The sequence below is a fragment of the Triturus cristatus genome, chromosome 5_2, assembly GCF_964204655.1.
Source record: "Triturus cristatus chromosome 5_2, aTriCri1.1, whole genome shotgun sequence".
Classification (NCBI taxonomy): domain Eukaryota; kingdom Metazoa; phylum Chordata; class Amphibia; order Caudata; family Salamandridae; genus Triturus; species Triturus cristatus.
Genome location: NC_140588.1, coordinates 963155617 through 963173750, shown reverse-complemented (window position 1 = coordinate 963173750; position 18134 = coordinate 963155617).

Genomic DNA, 18134 nt, shown 5'->3' with positions numbered 1-18134 from the left:
TTTAAAGCAAATGAATGTAGCGATAACGCAAGGCTTATTAAGCATTGGGAACGTTTAGTATTGAAATATTAAACACATTAAAAACTACCCCATATCTTTCTGAATTAATTTGTTCAACAGTTACTGTAATGTGTAAATTGTTCAGCATGAGAACTTTAGCCCTTTAAAATGTATGCTTGGAGGGCGTGGCCAAGATGGTGGCACGGTAGGACGCATCTCCCTGCCTCTCCCGCCGGCCACCCGAGGAAGCACTGGTCCCTGACCGCCTACAGCCTTGATTTGAGCACCATTCGCTGCTTAAATGGAGCGCCTTATCGGGAGCACCCTGGGATTTTCTGCCGGACTGCGGTGAGCGCTGGAGTGGTCCGCGCACTGCGACATGGCTGGGCTCTGCGGCCTTGGACGGCACTGAGGCCTGCCTTGCCTGGCCTGGACGGCCCTATGAGGACCCGCGGTGGTGCAGAGACAGTACCGGGGTGAGTGAATTAACCCCTGGGAGCAGCGCTGCAGTCCACTAGGCGGAGCCGGGGTGACAGCACTCCGCATTGCGGCCTTTCACGGCACGGCGCGGGGCTGGGAGAGGCAGTGGACTAGCACCCACCTTTTTGCTTGAAGGCCCAGTCGCCGGACCCGGGACCTGGTAGGAGAGGGCCACACTGGTGGTGAGCTGCGCCAGGAGCAAGGGGCTATACTCTGGTGCCCGCCCCTGGAAGACGCCGAATCGATGGAGCTCGGCCCGGCCGGCTACGGACACGCGGGAGGCTGGGCTTCAGCAATGGTGGGGTTTACAACGCGATCCCACAACATCTTCCTAGTGAGGGATGCTGGGGGGGCCCCATGAGACGCAGCATACTTGGAGCGCTCCTTTTAAAGGTTTACCTGCTGGTCCCTTCTGCAGCGGTGAAGAGGCGAGCCGTCCCAGCAGAACTAGACACTGGGGCTGGGGGTATTTTAGCGCAATCACCATTAGAGGCTGTCGCCGAGGGTGGGGCTCGGCGTTACACATAAGCGGCCCGGCTAGGTCAGAGTGCGGTTTGTGGTGCTCTCAGGGGCCCTCCGCTCGACCCCGGCCCTAGCATGCCATCAGGAGAGGTGCACTAATAAGGGACACAGACTGAATGCCCCATACGCGCTCTGGGGGCCTGCTGCGCACCTGAGTGGGGAGAAGGGACTCGCACTCCCCCAACGACTGTATAGCCCTGCAATGGATGACCTGCGCTAGAGGTGAGGATGTATTCCCTGCACCGGGGGGTAACCTATTCCCCATGCTGACAGCAGCGAGAGACCCACACAAAGCCTGCCTGACAAGCTGTTCGAGGGACATAGCACAACGGAGCCTACCTCCGGGGTACTGGAGGCAGAGTGGTGCAAGGCCCCATGGTTGGAGTGTTCTCTTCTCCATAACACACTTAGGATTGGGCTCTGGGCTGGGGCCTTAATTCACTTGTCTGCGCATCTGCTCAGTGGAGGCGGCCATCTCTCTGCCACACTTGAATTAGGGGGTCCTCGTGGAGCCCGGCCACGCTTACTGCGCATCCGGCGAGGTGCCGAAAGGAGACGCACGGCCTCAGTCCTACATCGCACCCCCTTCCTGGCGAGCAATGGTCATGACCTCCACCCAGGGCAAAAAAGACAAATCACTTAAGGAACTTTTTGTGCGTGCCCAGGGCGGAGTGGCAGCGGACCCTCCATTGCCGGACTCCCTGGCGCAGATGGGTGCCCCCAAGGAGGAGCCAGTGATGCAGGCCTTCCTGGAGTCTCTGTTCTCGGGCCTACGTGATGAACTTCAAACAGTGAAACATGACCTGACCGCAGAAATTAAAGATATCCGCAAAAACATGGATTGCATAGGGGAGAAAGTGGCAGCATTGGAGGACAAGAGTGATACACGGGATACTGAGGTGTCTGCCCTGCAGTAGTAAGTCATTCGTATCCACGACCAACAGGTGGATGTCTAAGCTCACCTGGAAGACCTCGAGAATCACTCACGTCGCCATAACATTAGAATTCGAGGGATGAAAACCAACGAAGAGGCTGGTGACATCTTCGCTTATGTGAGAGATCTCTTTAATCATGTATTGGATAACCCACTGGACACTGATCTTAAACCTGACAGAGCGCACAGGGTGGGCCCCGCTCTGCCGCCGCTCCACCGGCAGACATCTTAGTCTGCGTTCAAGACTTCCGCATCAAGGCGGAGATTCTACTGAAGGCTAGAACACTTCACCCGATCACATTCAGAGATCAGACCCCGGTCCTCTATCAAGATTTAGCTGCCATCATGCTCCATGAGCATAAGGCTTTCCGGCCTATCACGGAGGCCGTATGTCAACGCAATATTACGTACTCCTGGGGCCACCTATTCCGCCTCATCTTCCGACATGACGGCAAACTTTACCAACTCCGTTCCTTGTCGGAAGCAAGCAGACTATTAGGGATTGACATCCCGGAAGACAATAAAGGCGGCGACTCCCCGGAGCGCGGGTCGGGCGACAGATGACCACGATGGAGACAGCAGAGGAGGAGGCGCCAGACTAGCTGACCAGGCTCCGCCGACATCAGGAAGGAACAGCCGGCAACCCTAGAAGCCTTGCCAGAGGCCCTCGCCAAGACATCGGCCTCATGAATGGGACTGGACCACATACCTTTTTATTTACTTGGTTCCTTGGGAGGTTGTGTGGGGGGGGGTCGGGGGTGCACTTGGCCACACTGTTTCCCTGTAGACCCTTATACTGATCATCCATGGATGATGGACTGATAACCGCACATCAGACTTCCCTAGGCACCTGTTGTGCCCTTTTTTAAAAATTATTTACGGGTTCTTTGCTTGTCCTTTTCTCTTCTCTTATTGGTGTCCTCTGTTCACTGAGTCTAGGCTAGCTACCTACACATATGCTATGGCTGTGCTGTGTGCTCCCTGCCGATGCCCTTGACCATCATACACAGCTTTCAGGTTAACGCACTGTGAGAAAGTACCATCTTTCTTGCGTGGTATGCCCCCACTTTTTTCTGAATTGCTGAATGTACTTTGACTGAGAGTGCCCTGGGCGCCTGCCAATCAGGTGCCCAGGGCCTATGTTTCTTCCCTAAAAACTGTGCTGAAACCTAAAACCCAAATTGGCAAACCCTTGCCACATGTCAGCCCCTGGTAAATGGTACATTTGGTACCCAGGGCCTTGTGATCAGGGAAGGCCTCTAAGGGCTGCAGCACTTATTGTGCCACCCTTAGAGGCCCTGTACCCTGACACAAACACACTGCCCTTGCAGGCTGAGTGACTGGGTATAGGACAAAACAGAGTCGACATGGCACACATCCCTGTGTGCCATGCCCACAACATACACTGCCCTGGCATACATCAGCCACCCCTCTAGCTGGGTGCCCTATGCAAGTGGTGTGGGTGCAGGAGCAGGAGCCCTGTGCCGCTACAGTGCCCAGGTCCATTCCTGGGCACTGTAAGTGCAGTGCTGCCATTTAAGAGTATATGGTGCTGGGAGATGGTCAATACGAGCTCCACAGCACCATGATGGCTCCACTGAAGACTGAGAAGTTTGGTATCAAACTTCTCAGCACATTAACCCCACACTGATGCCAGTGCAGGATTTAATGTACAATGCACGACAGAGGGCATCTTAGAGATGCCCCCTGAACCTAACCTACAATCCACGTCTAGTCTGAGGGGCTGCCTAGGCTGCCACACAGCAGACATGTTGCTGGACCCCTGGGTAGAGAGCCATCCGCTCTCCTGGGCCTGCAACAATGCACATCCTGGGTAAGGTGCTAGGTCTCCTCCCCCAGGATGGGCAGGGGAAGCTTCAAAGGCATGCCGCCTTTGTAAGCTTCTCCAGGCCACTTGCTGTACTCAGCAACTGGCCCCTACCGGTTCTAAACCCCCACTCTGGTGGGAAGACTGGCCAGAAACCCCAAGGAAGGACAGGGGGTGTGCCAGCCTCTGCCAACCCCACCCCTCAGGTGGGGGAGTCGAGGTGCAGCACATCTCCGGGCTCTCGCCATCTTGAAGATGGGGAGCCCTGCCCAATCAGGACTAGGCCACTGCCCCCCTCCCACAGGAGAGTGGCAGGATAGGGGATGTACCCACCCCAGGGCAGGGACCCAGTGGTCCCTGCCCTTTACCTACCTGTAACACCCCTAAATTTAGTATTTAGGGGCACCCTGAACCTTTCTTCCTTAGATCCAGATTCCGAAACAGCAAAGAAGATCAAGAAAGAAGACCTGTCGTGCAGCTGGCGGCGGTATCAAGGGCAGGGCGATTCTTTCCTACTTGGATAGCACAGGCGCCGACAATTGCCTCCTACAGGAGACGGATCTGCTCCCAAGAGACTGTCACTGGCTTAGGTCGCATGCCTTCCCGACACAACTCTTCTCCTCTGGACCCTCCAAGACTGCAGAGGTGGCTATTTTGGTCTCTAGGGCTTTTAAGGGGAAGGTGATACAGAAGGAGGCCGAGATAAAAGGCAGACTGCTTACCTACCAATTCACTATAGGAGGTCACACAGTAATCATAGGGTCTATTTATGCACCTAACGACCGCCAAGAACACTTTCTCCACAAAGTCCTTAGCGAAGCCACGTCGACTCCAGAGCGCAAGCTATTGGCGGGGGTAGACCTCAACTTAGTTTTCGAAAATGAGCTAGACAGATCGGTGCAACGCACAGGCCAGGTAGGTGCTCTGTTGCGCACAGGGCTCTCTAGGCTAGATGACCTAGGCTTGGTGGACTTATAGAGACACCACCATCCCCAGCTCTGGGACTTCTCATATTATTCTAATGCCCATAAAACCTATGCCCGTCTAGATTACTTCCTAGGCTCTAAGCCACTCTGGGACATCACAACGTCCACAGACATCCTAGTTACAGCGTTGTCAGATCACGCCCCAGTAGTGACTACCCTGGAACTTCCACCGACCCAATGGCCGTCACGGCACTGGCGCCTGCGTGACACCGTCCTTCACCGAGCGGATTGGGTTACTCAGATACAACGCACACTGGACGACTACTTACTTTATAATGACAACCCTGACACGCCCATGTCCATTAGGTGGGAAGCTCTAAAGGCGGTCGTCCGAGGCGAAATAATCGCCATCTTCTCCGCTGACAATGCGGAGCGCAAGCTGAATAGAGAGGACCTTACACATTAAGTGTGCGAACTGGAACAGATGCATCGACGTACCGGTGCCCCGAGTACCTGGCATCAACTGACCGCGGTTCGGTCGCAGCTGGCTGCCATCGACCACGACAAAGCAGAATATGCTGCGCTGCGTTTATAACACTCCTTTTATGTAGGGGGACACAAATGCGGGAGGCGGTTAGCACACAAACTCAGGGAGACTAGGCAACGCGAGGGAGTCCAGGAAATTAAGTATCAGAAGGGGGCAGTGCTCATGGACGATGCGGCTATTGCCAAGACATTCCACACTTTTTACGCTCAGCTTTATGATAAGCAACCCTTAGAGATGGAAGACATAGATGCATATCTGACACAGGCTCACCTCCCCACATTGACCCCAGAGCAAGCGGAACACAGAAAGGGAGATACGACAAAGAGAAAGTCATAGCAGCCATTGCCCGCTTGAAACTAGCCAAATCCCCCGGCCCCAAGGGATACACGGCAGCCTTTTACAAACAGTTCTGCTCCACGCTTGCTCCCCTGCTCACTCTGCTTTTTAACTCTTTTGCATCCCCTGGGGCGATTCCCCCAACTATGCTGGAGGCTGCATTTGCAATTATCCCTAAACCAGGGAAAGGTAAGACGAGTTGCGGGGCCTATAGGCCTATCTCTCTTTTGAACATAGACCTGAAGTTGTACACTGGGATTCTGGTGGCACGACTAGCACCTTACATGCCGGGGATCATAGACCCCGACCAAGCCGGGTTTATCCCTCAAAGGCAGACGAGCGACAACACAAAGAGAGTCATGAACCTTATAGAAAAGGCATCCCCTATCCCCTATCCCAGGGGAATATATGCTCCTCACTATAGACGCTGAAAAGGCCTTTGATCGGGTCCACTGGCCCTACCTAGAGCAAGTAATGACAATGGAAATTATGAGGATGCACATCCTCAATTGTTATCGCTCCCCCTCATCTACAGTGAGAGTAAATGGGCACACTTCTACCCCATTCCCTATCAGTAGAGGTACGAGGCAGGGATGTCCTCTGTCGCCCCTGCTCTTTTCCCTCTACATGGAACCAATGGCGCAAAGAGTCAGGGACCACCCCCACATCACAGGCATCTGCTTCGGCGGTGATACGCATACCATCAGCCTGTACGCGGATGATGTTTTGGTCACCTTGGCGGACCCAACGACCACTCTGGGAGCCTTTCTGGAGGAGCTGGACTCCTTCGCGAAGGCTTCCGGGTTCAAGGTTAATATTACAAAATCCACGTCTTTGAATCTTTCGCTGCCGCCACAGATGCTGGCAGAGCTCCAGGATCGGCATCCCCTGCAATGGTCTGATGAGACAGTACCATATTTGGGAATTCAGCTGGCCCCTACCCTGCAGGCCATGAGAACAGTCGATTATTCAAAGCTACATACTCAAATCTGCAGAGATGGAAACACTATCCGATTTCGTGCCTGGGGCGCATTGCAGCTATTAAAATGACGGTCCTAAAATTCTGTACCTCTTCCAGATGCTTCCTTTGCAGCCTCCTACTGGCTGGCAGCATCGGGTACAGTCGGAGCTCTCTCTCTTCATTTGGCAGGGGCGCAAGCCAAGGATGAAAAGGACTGTCAGCTTCCTGCCGCATAACGAAGGGGGACTTGAAATCTCTGACCTCACGCTCTACTACAAAGCTATTCAGCTCCGGCACTTGGTCGAGTGGAGCCGTGCTGAATCAGAGAAGCACTGGCTCTTCCAAGACCGTATGGTAGCAGGCACCTCTGAAAATCCCATGTCTTAGGAGACCCCAGCGACCACTCAATCTCTATCGCCAGGACGCCCCTTAGCTGGGGCAGCTGTGCGCAATACAAAAGTGCATAACATAACATAACATATGCCTCACAAGTGACACGTACCACTATTTTGGTCTGGTACCAGACCAGCAAACGCCACGGGTTGACGACCTTCCCCTCTCCGCTTACACCACTCTTTGACACCACTAACTTTAGCTCTGAGATGGGTGCGCCATCCTTTCTTCTGTGGAGAGCCGCCGGTTGTCGTGCACTAGGCCTTCTATTCCATGCTGGGGGCATCATTCCCTTCCTACAGCTCTGAGCCGACTACGGCCTCCCTGAATCGGAACATCTGCATTACTTACAATTGCAGCTTTGGGCCATTCATCCCGACAATAAATCCCAGGCGCACAGACGCATCACTACGTACGAACGATGGCTAATCACGCGGTCCTCAGACAAGCTATTGACCTTAGACTTGTACAAAATGCTTCTGTCCTGCTGCACGCATACCTATCATGCAGGCCGTGCACGTTGGAAGAAAGACCTTGGCCATGACGTTAGCAACAAAGAGTGGGAGGGAGCATGCTATAGGGCGCGTCACACTGTGAGCCATTTAGGCCTCACCGAAACATTTACCAAGTTAGTGTTCTATTGGTACTACACTCCTGAGAGGCTTCACCGGGCTGATCCTGCACAAAGCCCAGACTGTTGGAGAGGATGTGGGAAGACGGGCACACTAGTTCACCTTTTATGGGAATGTGAACACTTACAACCTTACTGGACGCAAATCCTAGACGAAATTGACAAGTATCTTGACACGGAGCTCCCCTGGCTCCCAGCGTATGTCCTTCTGGGTGTACCGAACCCACTTACTTATTCCCTGAAGTCCAGGAGAGTGAAGCAGATAGCAATAGCACTCGGCACCATCATTCAGAACATACTGTTACACTGGAGGTCCCCCCTGGATTCCTGCTCACACAGGGTGGCTTCAGCGGCTGTGGCACATACTAGGTATGAAGAAGATCTCACTCACGGTAGCCAGGAAGGGTTCGACATTTGGTGAGCTTTGGCAGCCATTTCTGACCCTACTCGCTCAAGATTTCTGGAAGTTGACATGCCCCAGATACCTTCGCCTTCTGCGACTCACCTCACCAGATCCCTCTACCCAGCAGGACAAACCTTAGGATGTCGCTTGGAGCTGTGCCGCGACACATTGAGTTTAGTGGACAGGGGGGGGGGGGGGGTCTTTAAGTGAGATAAAAAAAAGTGGGTGCTCTCTATAAAGGAACATGCCAAATACATTTCTGTGATTCCTATAATGTGCCTCCTGACCAGTATTTTAGGTTCTCTCTGAGATGTAATTTTATCCAGATGAATGGCACAACAACTGGCATACTAAAGCCTGTCAGTATGATTGGCTTTGTCACTGGGTGTTAGCTGTTCAAGATAAATGAGTAACAACAATGATTTCTTATAAATAATTAACATTGGAAATGTTTAAATTCTGAAATAGTGAGTCTGTGAACTAAATAGCATTGAGGCCTGTGTAAGGAGTTTTGGCCTTCAATTATGTGTGCTTTATGTTAGATATGTATCTTCTTTTTCTCTGCATATCTTGCCCATCTGCACATCTTCAAACCCCTCTCTTTCCTCTTCAGCATTCTCTTTTCACTTTTCCCCCGAATGCACTTCCTCGCATCTCTGTCACTTCACCGCCCCCAACATGCACTGCACTCCCTCAAATTTAAGCACTTTAATTTCTCATACTTTTGACTTGCAAATATTTTGACATCTGTGTACCCCTTTCACACACACATATCCACAGAATGCAAATGGAATACATAAACATTGTTCTGTGTGCTCTGCATAGAGGTCCACCCACTGACAGGCACTTTGTTTGGCTTTAGCCTTAGCACTCAAGTAAAGCCCCTCATAAACACCTGACAAAGCTCAAGCTTCAAAGTATGCTCAGAAAAAAATACAGATAAACAACAACATTATAAAATAGCTAACTCTTGGGGAATATAAGACTAAGTAAAGCATGTGAAATAAGAGAGGAACTATATCTCTGAAATACCTTCCCTTGACTTTTTTAACATTCATTGTTTGCAAGTAGGCACATGTTCCACAGTAAGCATTTATTTCTCACTTAGGGCATGACTCGGATATTTAGATCCGTTTTGCAAAGGATCAAGAGCGAACCCTGCTCCTTATTTGGATCCATTCCGCAAGGAAACAAATGCCGCAGCTCCACTTCTAAAGGAGCGAGAGATGTGCAGCAAGGGCGTGGTGTGTCACAGTGGGGGAGGTTAGCATGATGAGGGGTCTCAGCACAATATACAGAACACAGCATTAGCTTGCAAACACCAAGAACAAGGTACCGGATCAGATGTGCTTGCATCCACTCTCACATATGACGAAAGGGTGGGATCTACGCCTTTGAATGACAGATATCTGAAATCAAGCAGGGATAAAGTCTCCGATGCCCGAAACCGTGACGCTTATTGCGTCACTGGCCTACAGTTTGCATACAACCCTAGACCACAATGGCAATGAAGGGCTTTAAAACAGAAAGCCCCGCGTAATGCATCACCATTAAGATAGTCGATTTACTACCTGGCTTCCGTCTCCTGCTTCAGAGCGAGGCGGGGCAGGCAGCCTGAAACAGACAACCCAGACTTAAATACATCAATTTATTTACAGATACGATCGTATCTCTAAATAAATCGATCTATTTATTATTTTTTTATGTAACTGTATAGGAATTTTCAGAGGGGTGCAGCCCCGGAGCCCCAATGGAGAAACCTTCCCTGCCGTCAGGTGAAGGAGGTGAGGTGAAGCCCACTCTTCAGTACACACCGTCTTGCAGATGGCAGGCACTCTCAAATCAGTGTTAGGGATTGTGCCCATTCTCCCACGTGGGTTGAGCACACCAAGGGTGTAGTCACCCTAAGATCAGTAGCCCATTGGCTACAGACCTTGGGACCCATAAACACCCCTAAATACAGTATTAGGGGGCAGCCCTGAACCAAGAAGAGAGATTCCAGCAACCTACGAAGAAGAAGGACGAAAGAAGACGCCCACCATAGGAGACTGCAGAGAAGAACTGACTTGTCCCCAGCTCTACCGGCCCGTCTGCACTTTCCAGAGATCCTGCCCCAAACATAGCCTTGTCGTGCAGCCAGCGACCACCAGAACCCCTGGGAGGACTGACTGCCTTCGACAAAGACCAGATCTCCTGTGAACAGTTGCTCTGTTCAAAAGAATTTCCAAAGCAAGACTCGGAGCCCACTGAGGACAAAGAAGCGCGATGCCTGGAACCACCACTGCACCGGTCGCCTACAGCCCGAGTTCGAGTGGCCTACCAGTCCCAACTTGGTCCTCTAGCGATCCATAGTCCGAGTCCACCTTGGGTTGACCCCTCCAGGACTCCCTGACGTCGCCTGCAGCCTCTGCACGGAGACCCCCCCAACAGCGAGTGGCCCTGTAAGGTGAAATCTGACTTCAAAAGACACTCCCGTACCCAGCCGCCCTGCGCCCAGGAGAAGAGAACCCGAGGTGCACCTACATCCCCGCGCCCTCCAACTTACCTGCCCAACTGTTTGTTCCTCCCAGAAGTCTTCCAGGAACTGAGCCTGCAGCCAAAACCCAAAACTGGCAACTCCAAGTGAAAACAACAGGGTACCTGACGCCAAATCAGCACCCTGCCCCTGTGCCTCTGTGGGTGCACCTTGTGTGCTAACTCGGATCCCCCTTTGCCCTGAGGCTACATCCAGGAGTTTTGCTCCCACAACCTTTTTGCAAAAAGAACAATTGATGGTCAGAATGCAGAACAATGTGATACATTCACCCCAGTAAAGAGATCTGGGCCAAAATCAGTCTTGACCCTGCACCCAATGGGAACAGTCCAGCCCAAACTGCTAGGCCAGGTCCTCCCTGGACTGGAAACAAGCTTCCGAGGACCGGTTTCAGGTTTTCACCCCTCATCAGCCAGAATAGCTTGACTCCATTGGCATGGAGAGCACAGGACCCAAGTCTGGGTATACCCGTCCCACTCGGGGTGACAAATGCAAAAAGAACAATTGTTGGGCAGAATGCAGAACAATGTTATACATTCACCCCAGTACAGAGATCTGGGCCTAAATCCATCGTTTTTTTGCACCCCATGCCATTCAAGTTTGAACCCAGCCATATGTAAATCAGTCTTGACCCCGTGCCCGATCGGAGCAGTCCAGCTCGAACTGTCAGGCCGGGTCCTTCCTGGGCTGGAAACAAGCATCCTAGGACCGGTTCCAGGGTCTCACCCCATATCAGCTAGAATAGCTTGACTCCAGTGGCATGGAGAACACTGGACCCATGTCTGGGCATACCTGCCCCACTCGGGGTGACAAATGCTAAAAGAACAATTGATGGACAGAATGCAAAACAATGTCATACATTCACCCCAGTAGAGCAGTGGAGTAACACAGGCCCCCGCAACCCCCGCTGTGTGGGGGGCCATCAAGCTCCAGGGGGGCTCCCTCAGCACAATACTGTTGCTGGAGAGCTCCTGATTGAGTCCTGAGAGGAACCCACCCCATACCTTGCAGGGGGGCCCTCTCAAGTTTTGTTACGCCAGTGCAGTACAACAATCTGGGCCTAAATCCATCATTTTGTTGCTCCCCATGCCATTCCAGTTTAAACCCAACCATATGTAAATCAGTCTTGACCCTACGCCCAATGGGAACAGTCCAGCCCGAACTGCCAAGCAAGGTTCTCCCTGGACTGGAAACCCGCATCCTAGGACCGGTTTCAGGGTTTCACCCCTCATCAGCCAGAATAGCTTGACTCCAGTGGCATGGAGAGCACAGGACCCACGTCTGGGCATACCCGTACCACTCGGGGTGACAAATGCAAAAAGAACAATTGATGGACAGAATGCAAAACAATGTCATACATTCACCCCAGTAGAGAGATCTGGGGCTAAATCCATCGTTTTTTTTGCTCCCTATGTCATTCCAGTTTGAACCCAGCTATATGCAAATCAGTCTTGACCCTGCACCCAATGGGAACAGTCCAGCCCAAACTGCCAGGCCAGGTCCTCCCTGGACTGTAAAAAAGCGTCCTAGGACCGGTTTCAGGGTTTCACCCCTCATCAGCCAGAATAGCTTGACTCCAGTGGCATGGAGAGCACGGGACCCATATCTGGGCATACCATCCCACTCGGGGTGACAAATGCAAAAAGAACAATTGATGGACAGAATGCAGGACAATGTCATACATTCTCCCTATTGCAGAGATCTGGGCTTAAATCCATTGTTTTATTGCTCCCCATGCCATTCCAGTTTGAACCCAGGCATATGCAAATCAGTCTTGACCCTGCGCTCAATGGGAGCAGTCCAGCCCAAACTGTCAGACCAGGTCCTGCCTGGACTGGAAACAAGCATCCTAGGGCTGGTTTCAGGGTTTCACCCCTCATCAGCCAGAATAGCTGAACTCAGACCAATTTGTTTGTATCAAAAATATTATTTAGTTATTTTATTTCTAGAACCAAGCCAAGTCTGCTGCAGGTAAGTATAATAATACTTTGCAAAATCGTATGCAGTGATTTACAGTTGAATGCAGTTTCAAATGCAGTTGGTTGATTTACAGGTAAACCAACAGTTCAAAATTACTTTTCAGTTACTTTACAGATTACGGTGCACGTTGCTTTTATATTACTTTTTAAGTTACTTTTGCTAATCAGTGTGATATGCCTAGATATCACACTGAGACATATCCTAGACAAAAAGTAAGCAAGTCAGTTTTTACACATATGCAGTTTTTCAATGTTTCATACAAACCAACTCCACACAAGAATTTTCAAGGAAAAGCAGTCAATTCAATCCTATGGGAAGAAATTAAGTTATCGGTTTACAGGTAAGTACTTGTTTGTGGGAGTTGGTATTCTGTGATGAGAACCAGGGTTCCTCCAGGGTCAAGGATGCACTCTCAAAGCACCCTCAGCGGCACTAGCGTGGCCGGGTGCAGAGTGCTGAGGCCCAATGTTATCCAATGGGCGATAGGGGGCCTCCGGTTGGTCCTGCTTACAAGCAGGCACAAGGTTGTGAGAGCAAAGCTCCTGGTTTTAGGCTCAGGGCAAAGGGGGATCCGATTTAATGCCCAAGGCCGCACAGGGGCGGCTGGGTGTAGGGTGCTTGTTTGTCGTCATGTACCCTGTTGTTTTCAATGGGGATTCTCCGGTTGCAACAAACACTTCAGGCTCGGAGACAAAGATCTTCTAGAGGTGACCACCGGTTGGAGAGGTAAATGCCTGAGTATGCTGGGACACCATTGGTTGGGCCACACAAGGCCGTGGGACGTCGGGTGCAGGGGTGTCTTTAGGCGTCAGGTTTTTCTTACTGGCTCTGGTAGTGGTCGGGGGATCCTTCAGAAAGGGGCTGCAGGCGTCAATTTAAGATTCAAGGCAGGTCAGAGATCACCAGATCTCAGGTCAGGATTGCTGGGGAGACCTCCTCATGGTGTTGGGCCACTCAAACTCAGGCTGTGTGGCCTTGAGTGCAAAGTGGTGCAGACTTGCTGATTTGGCCGAAGCCAGAGTCCGTGGGTGAGCAAATCCGGTGTTCACGGGAGACAAAGTCTTGGTTTGGGAAGGCAGGGCAGGTCCTCCGGGTTCTTTGGGGCTGCTGGCTGCAGGACACAATGGGATTTCGCTGGAGCAGGTTCATGGTAGGGGCAGACAACTCAGTGGGCGTCCTCCACTTCTTAGTTCTGCACGGCTTCTTTGGTCCTTCTTCTTCTCTTCTACTGGTCGGGTCTTGTCTGAGGAGGCAAGGTTCAGGGTTGCCCCTAAATACTAAATTTAGGGGCCTTATAGGTAGGTACAAGTCAGGACCAATGAGTCCCTTCCAGGGGGTGGGTATTATGCCACCTTCCAGTGGGAAGGGGCATATGCCTCTCTCTGGTTGACTGGTCCCCCCATCTGCAAGATGGCGAGGACTGAGAGTTGTGCTTTACCTCTTCTCCCCCACCTGACGGGTGGGGTTGCCAAAGGTGGGCACACCTCCATTCCTTACTTGGTTTTCCCGCCTATTCTCCTGCCCAAAGTGGGTGTCAAAACCAGTAGGGGCTAGTTGCTGGAAGCAGCAAATGGCTGGGGTAGCTCACAAAGGTGGCAAGCCTTTGAAGCTTCCCCTTCACGGACCCTGCTCATCCTGGGGGAGGAAGCTTGGCACGTCGTCCCAGGATGTGCATTGTTCCAGACCCCAAGAGCAGCAGGCTCTTGACCCAGGGGTCCAGAAACATGTCTGGTGGTGGCAGCTGGCGAGCAGCCACTCAGCCAGGACACTAGAGTCAGGCCGTTTTTTAGGGGGCATCTGTAAAATGCCATCTGATTGCATTTTTCATTAAATCCCACACTGGCATCAGTGTGGGTTTAATATGCTGAGAAGTTTGATACCAAACTTCCCAGTTTTCAGTAAATCCATTATGGTACTGTGGAGTTTGTGATGACAAACTCCCAGCACCATATACTCTTAATGTCATTACTGCACTTACAGGTGCATATGTAAAAGCCCCTATTGCCAGGGGAACATCACTTTTACGGATGTTCCTGTGACGATAGGGGCTTTGCCTTATTTACAAGGCAGCGTTAAGCTCCTTAACATGGCTTAACGCTGCCTTGTAAATAAGGTCCCCTTCCACGCTATGTTTAGCGTGAAAGGGGTGGGCAGTGTGTGTTGCGGTGGGCGTTCCACCGCAACATCCATTGATTTTTACGCTGCCCCCTATTTGCAAGGGTGGCATAAATAGGAGCCAGCGCCAAAATTAAGGCCAGGGAAACCCTGGATTTAATTTGGCGAAATAAGGAGAAATGCTTACCAGGGAAATTATGCACTATAGCTTGGAAACAGTACCTATCACTGCATGCGTGAGAAGTGAGGCAGTAGTGTTTTGCAAAAGTATGCAAGAATGCTATGCCGGCAGATGTCGTACCTCTGGAGAGAGCTATGAAAGCAGCTATGTCCTACGGTCCTGGTGGAATGGGCACAAATGCCCTCTGGAGGATTTTTCTTGGCCACAGCATATCAGATCTCGATGCAAAGGATGAGCCAAGGGGAAATTATATGTTATTATATGAGATATATGATACAATATGATTTGATTGATATTGTATGATATATGACACGATATGATAGAATATAATATATGATTGATATGATTTGATATGTTATATGATTGCCCTGTTTACCTCCAGGAAAGCCCAAACAGAGCTGACTATCAATTCGGTTGTGTCACGTGTGGTCCAGGTGGAATGACACCTCATGGCTGGAGTTCAGCCTATAGCTTTTTCTCTTCCTTGGTTTGCTGCTGAGAAGGGAACAATGATAGAAGGGTAATGGACTGTCCCATCTGAAATGCAGAAACTGCTCTGGTTAAAAAGGATGTACAAGCATGAAGGACCAACTTATCCAGGAAGCAAACTGTGAATGGTGGACAAACCAATACCATTCTGTGTCCCCGTGGGCAGAGGTAATCACCACCAGCAAACTGGGTTTAGAGAAAGAAACCAAACCGGGCAACTGTCCAGCAGATGAAAGGAGATGCCTTCAAGGAAGTCAAAACACACTTTCATTCCAACTGAGGGAAGAGGCAAAGCAGCCCTTTTTTAAAACACACCACTAGTGGGGATCTAAAAAGAGAAGATTGGACAGGAAGATACATAAAGGCAGAGCTGCCAGGAAGCCTTTAACTGTAGCCACTGTTAGACCCTGCTGCACAAGGAAAAATGCAAACCTCAAGACATCAGAAAGACGAGATGTAAAGGGAACCTCAAGACATCAGAAAGACGAGATGTAAAGGCAATGATGCCTTCTGACTCACATCATTGAACAAATCTGCTCCGTGGGTCTGCGTAGATGGATTTGGTGGCACTCTGTCTGGCCGCCAAGATGCTATCTTATCAGAAGAGCAACGGGATTCTAGCTGGCAAAGCTCATTCTCTTTGCGTGCAGTCACAGTGTCTGGTGATTGGGATAGAGGACCTCAGCATCATTCTGCAATAGAAGGTCCACTCTGGATGGGATGGCAAGAGGAGGGTGAATGCTGAGTACCACTAGATCCTCATTACCAGATGCTCAATGCCTAGTCTGAAGTGATCAGAATCAGCAGTGCATGATTCTTCTGCTCTTTCCACAGAACTTTGAACAGAAATGGGATGGGAGGCAATTCGTACCACAGCCCCTTAGGTCAACTGAGCAAGAAGATATCCACCGCAAAATGATCCTAAGGGAAGTGTATGGCACAAAACTGAGGATCCTTCCTGTTATGGTCCGTGGTACTTCCTGCTATGGACTGTGGTAAAGAGATGAGATGAATGAAAACCCAATTGTTCAGAACATTGCCCCCGCCAATTCAGGCTGGAATTCTGATGTGGTTTCCCAGAGCGAGATGACTCAAGGTGTCCTGCAAGATGAGCCACTACTGCCAGTAGTCCCCATCACTGCACCCATACTCCATTTGTATTGCTTCCCAAAATAGGGTCCACAACCCTAAAATCACCCTGTTTGTTGCTATAAATTACTATAGTGTTGTTGTCTGACAGAATCTGGACGTTGTTCTCTGAGATGGAAGGATGAAAGGGGAGGGAGAATCTGGGGTTACTGAAACACTGCCCAAGTATTCACAGGTCACAGTAACACTCCACAGGCACACAGGTGCATCCCAGGTGAGCTCGTAAGCTCTTTGGCTCAAGGGAGCCTTTTAAACATAAGGGGGACGGAGCACACTGCCTCTCAACCCAGCACAGTTCACCTTATTGCAGTCTGTAAATGCCGTATACTTACTTTAAAGTTGCTGTATTTTTTCACCAAAGCTGGTGCAGGTGGTGCTGTTGTAATGTTTCTGGATTTCATCAGTAGAGAACAGAAGTAGTAGAGAGCAGAGAAACGTCATCTGGGGTTGCTGAGGCATCAGACTGGATCCAGCATTCCAGCAATTCTCCCGCACACCACTAGGTGGCAACGTGCAGCTTTGCACTGGCTTTATGGCGCTCCAGAAGTGATGTAGTGGAGCCACATATAAGCGCCATCACTCTGAAATCAGTGTCTTGCTGGTCTCTTTCCACATCCTCAGAGTCAGAGCATGAACAACTGTCCGCACCAGTGTGCAGATTCCTAACATAGGACTTTTTCAGATGTTAAATTCCACAGAACAGGAAGTTGGGAGAGCGGGGAGGAATCTGTGGTATCCTCCCAAAAGAACATTATCAAATGTAAGTAACTTTTTCTTCTGATGGCTAATTTCAACCACAAATGTCTCACCTTAGAATAGATACCAATGCAGTACCTTCCTAAGGTGGAGGGTCTTTGGAGTGGGCTGAGAAAAAAATGTCTTGCAGAAACAAGTAGGTGAAGTGCCCTGTCTGTTTCCACCCAAAATTTGCTTCATGAACAACTGTACCAATGCCCACGTTGTGGCCTGGTAACTGTCAAGGACAGGCACACCAGTGGTAGCAGCCTTGGCCCTGGTGGAATGGGCTCTCAGACCTTTCAGGGGCTGCTTCTTGGCCAATGTGCAGCAGATCAGAATGGAGAGGACTATTCACCTGGGCAAGATCCTCTTCTGCACAACCTTCTCTTTGATTGCTCCAGAGAATCCCCAAAAAGTTGGAGTAAAATCTAAAATATCTTTTTATAGCCCAACCAATGGAGCCTTTTTCGAGGGGTGAGAAGGAGCAGAGAATGCCTGTGGAATGATTGATTGCCCTATGTAGAAGAGAGATGTAAAGCCAATGAGAAAAACAGTCTTCAAGATCAAGAAATGTACCTATGTATAGGCTCATAAGTCATACACCTGAGAAATGTTAAGACAAAATTAAGGTCCCACTGTGGCATCACAAACGGTTTGGGATGGAATGTGTGCCAAACCTTTAATAAATCACATCGCAGCCGGTTATTTATACAAGGATGGTTGGTCTGGCAAGCATAGAAAGACCGAAAGGGTGAACAAATAACTATTTATAGTGCTCACTGCAAGACCTTAGTGGGACAAAGACAAAACAAACAGAAGGACATTCAACAGCTTCGTCTGTAAGGGGGTTCTGTGTCCCAGGACCCACACCAATGTACAAACTTGTCCCGGTGCTCTACATAGTTTAATTTCGTGGAGGGGTGCCTGGTGGCAAGGATGACACCAACCACCTAAGGGGCCAGATCAAAAGCAATTAACTACAGTCGCT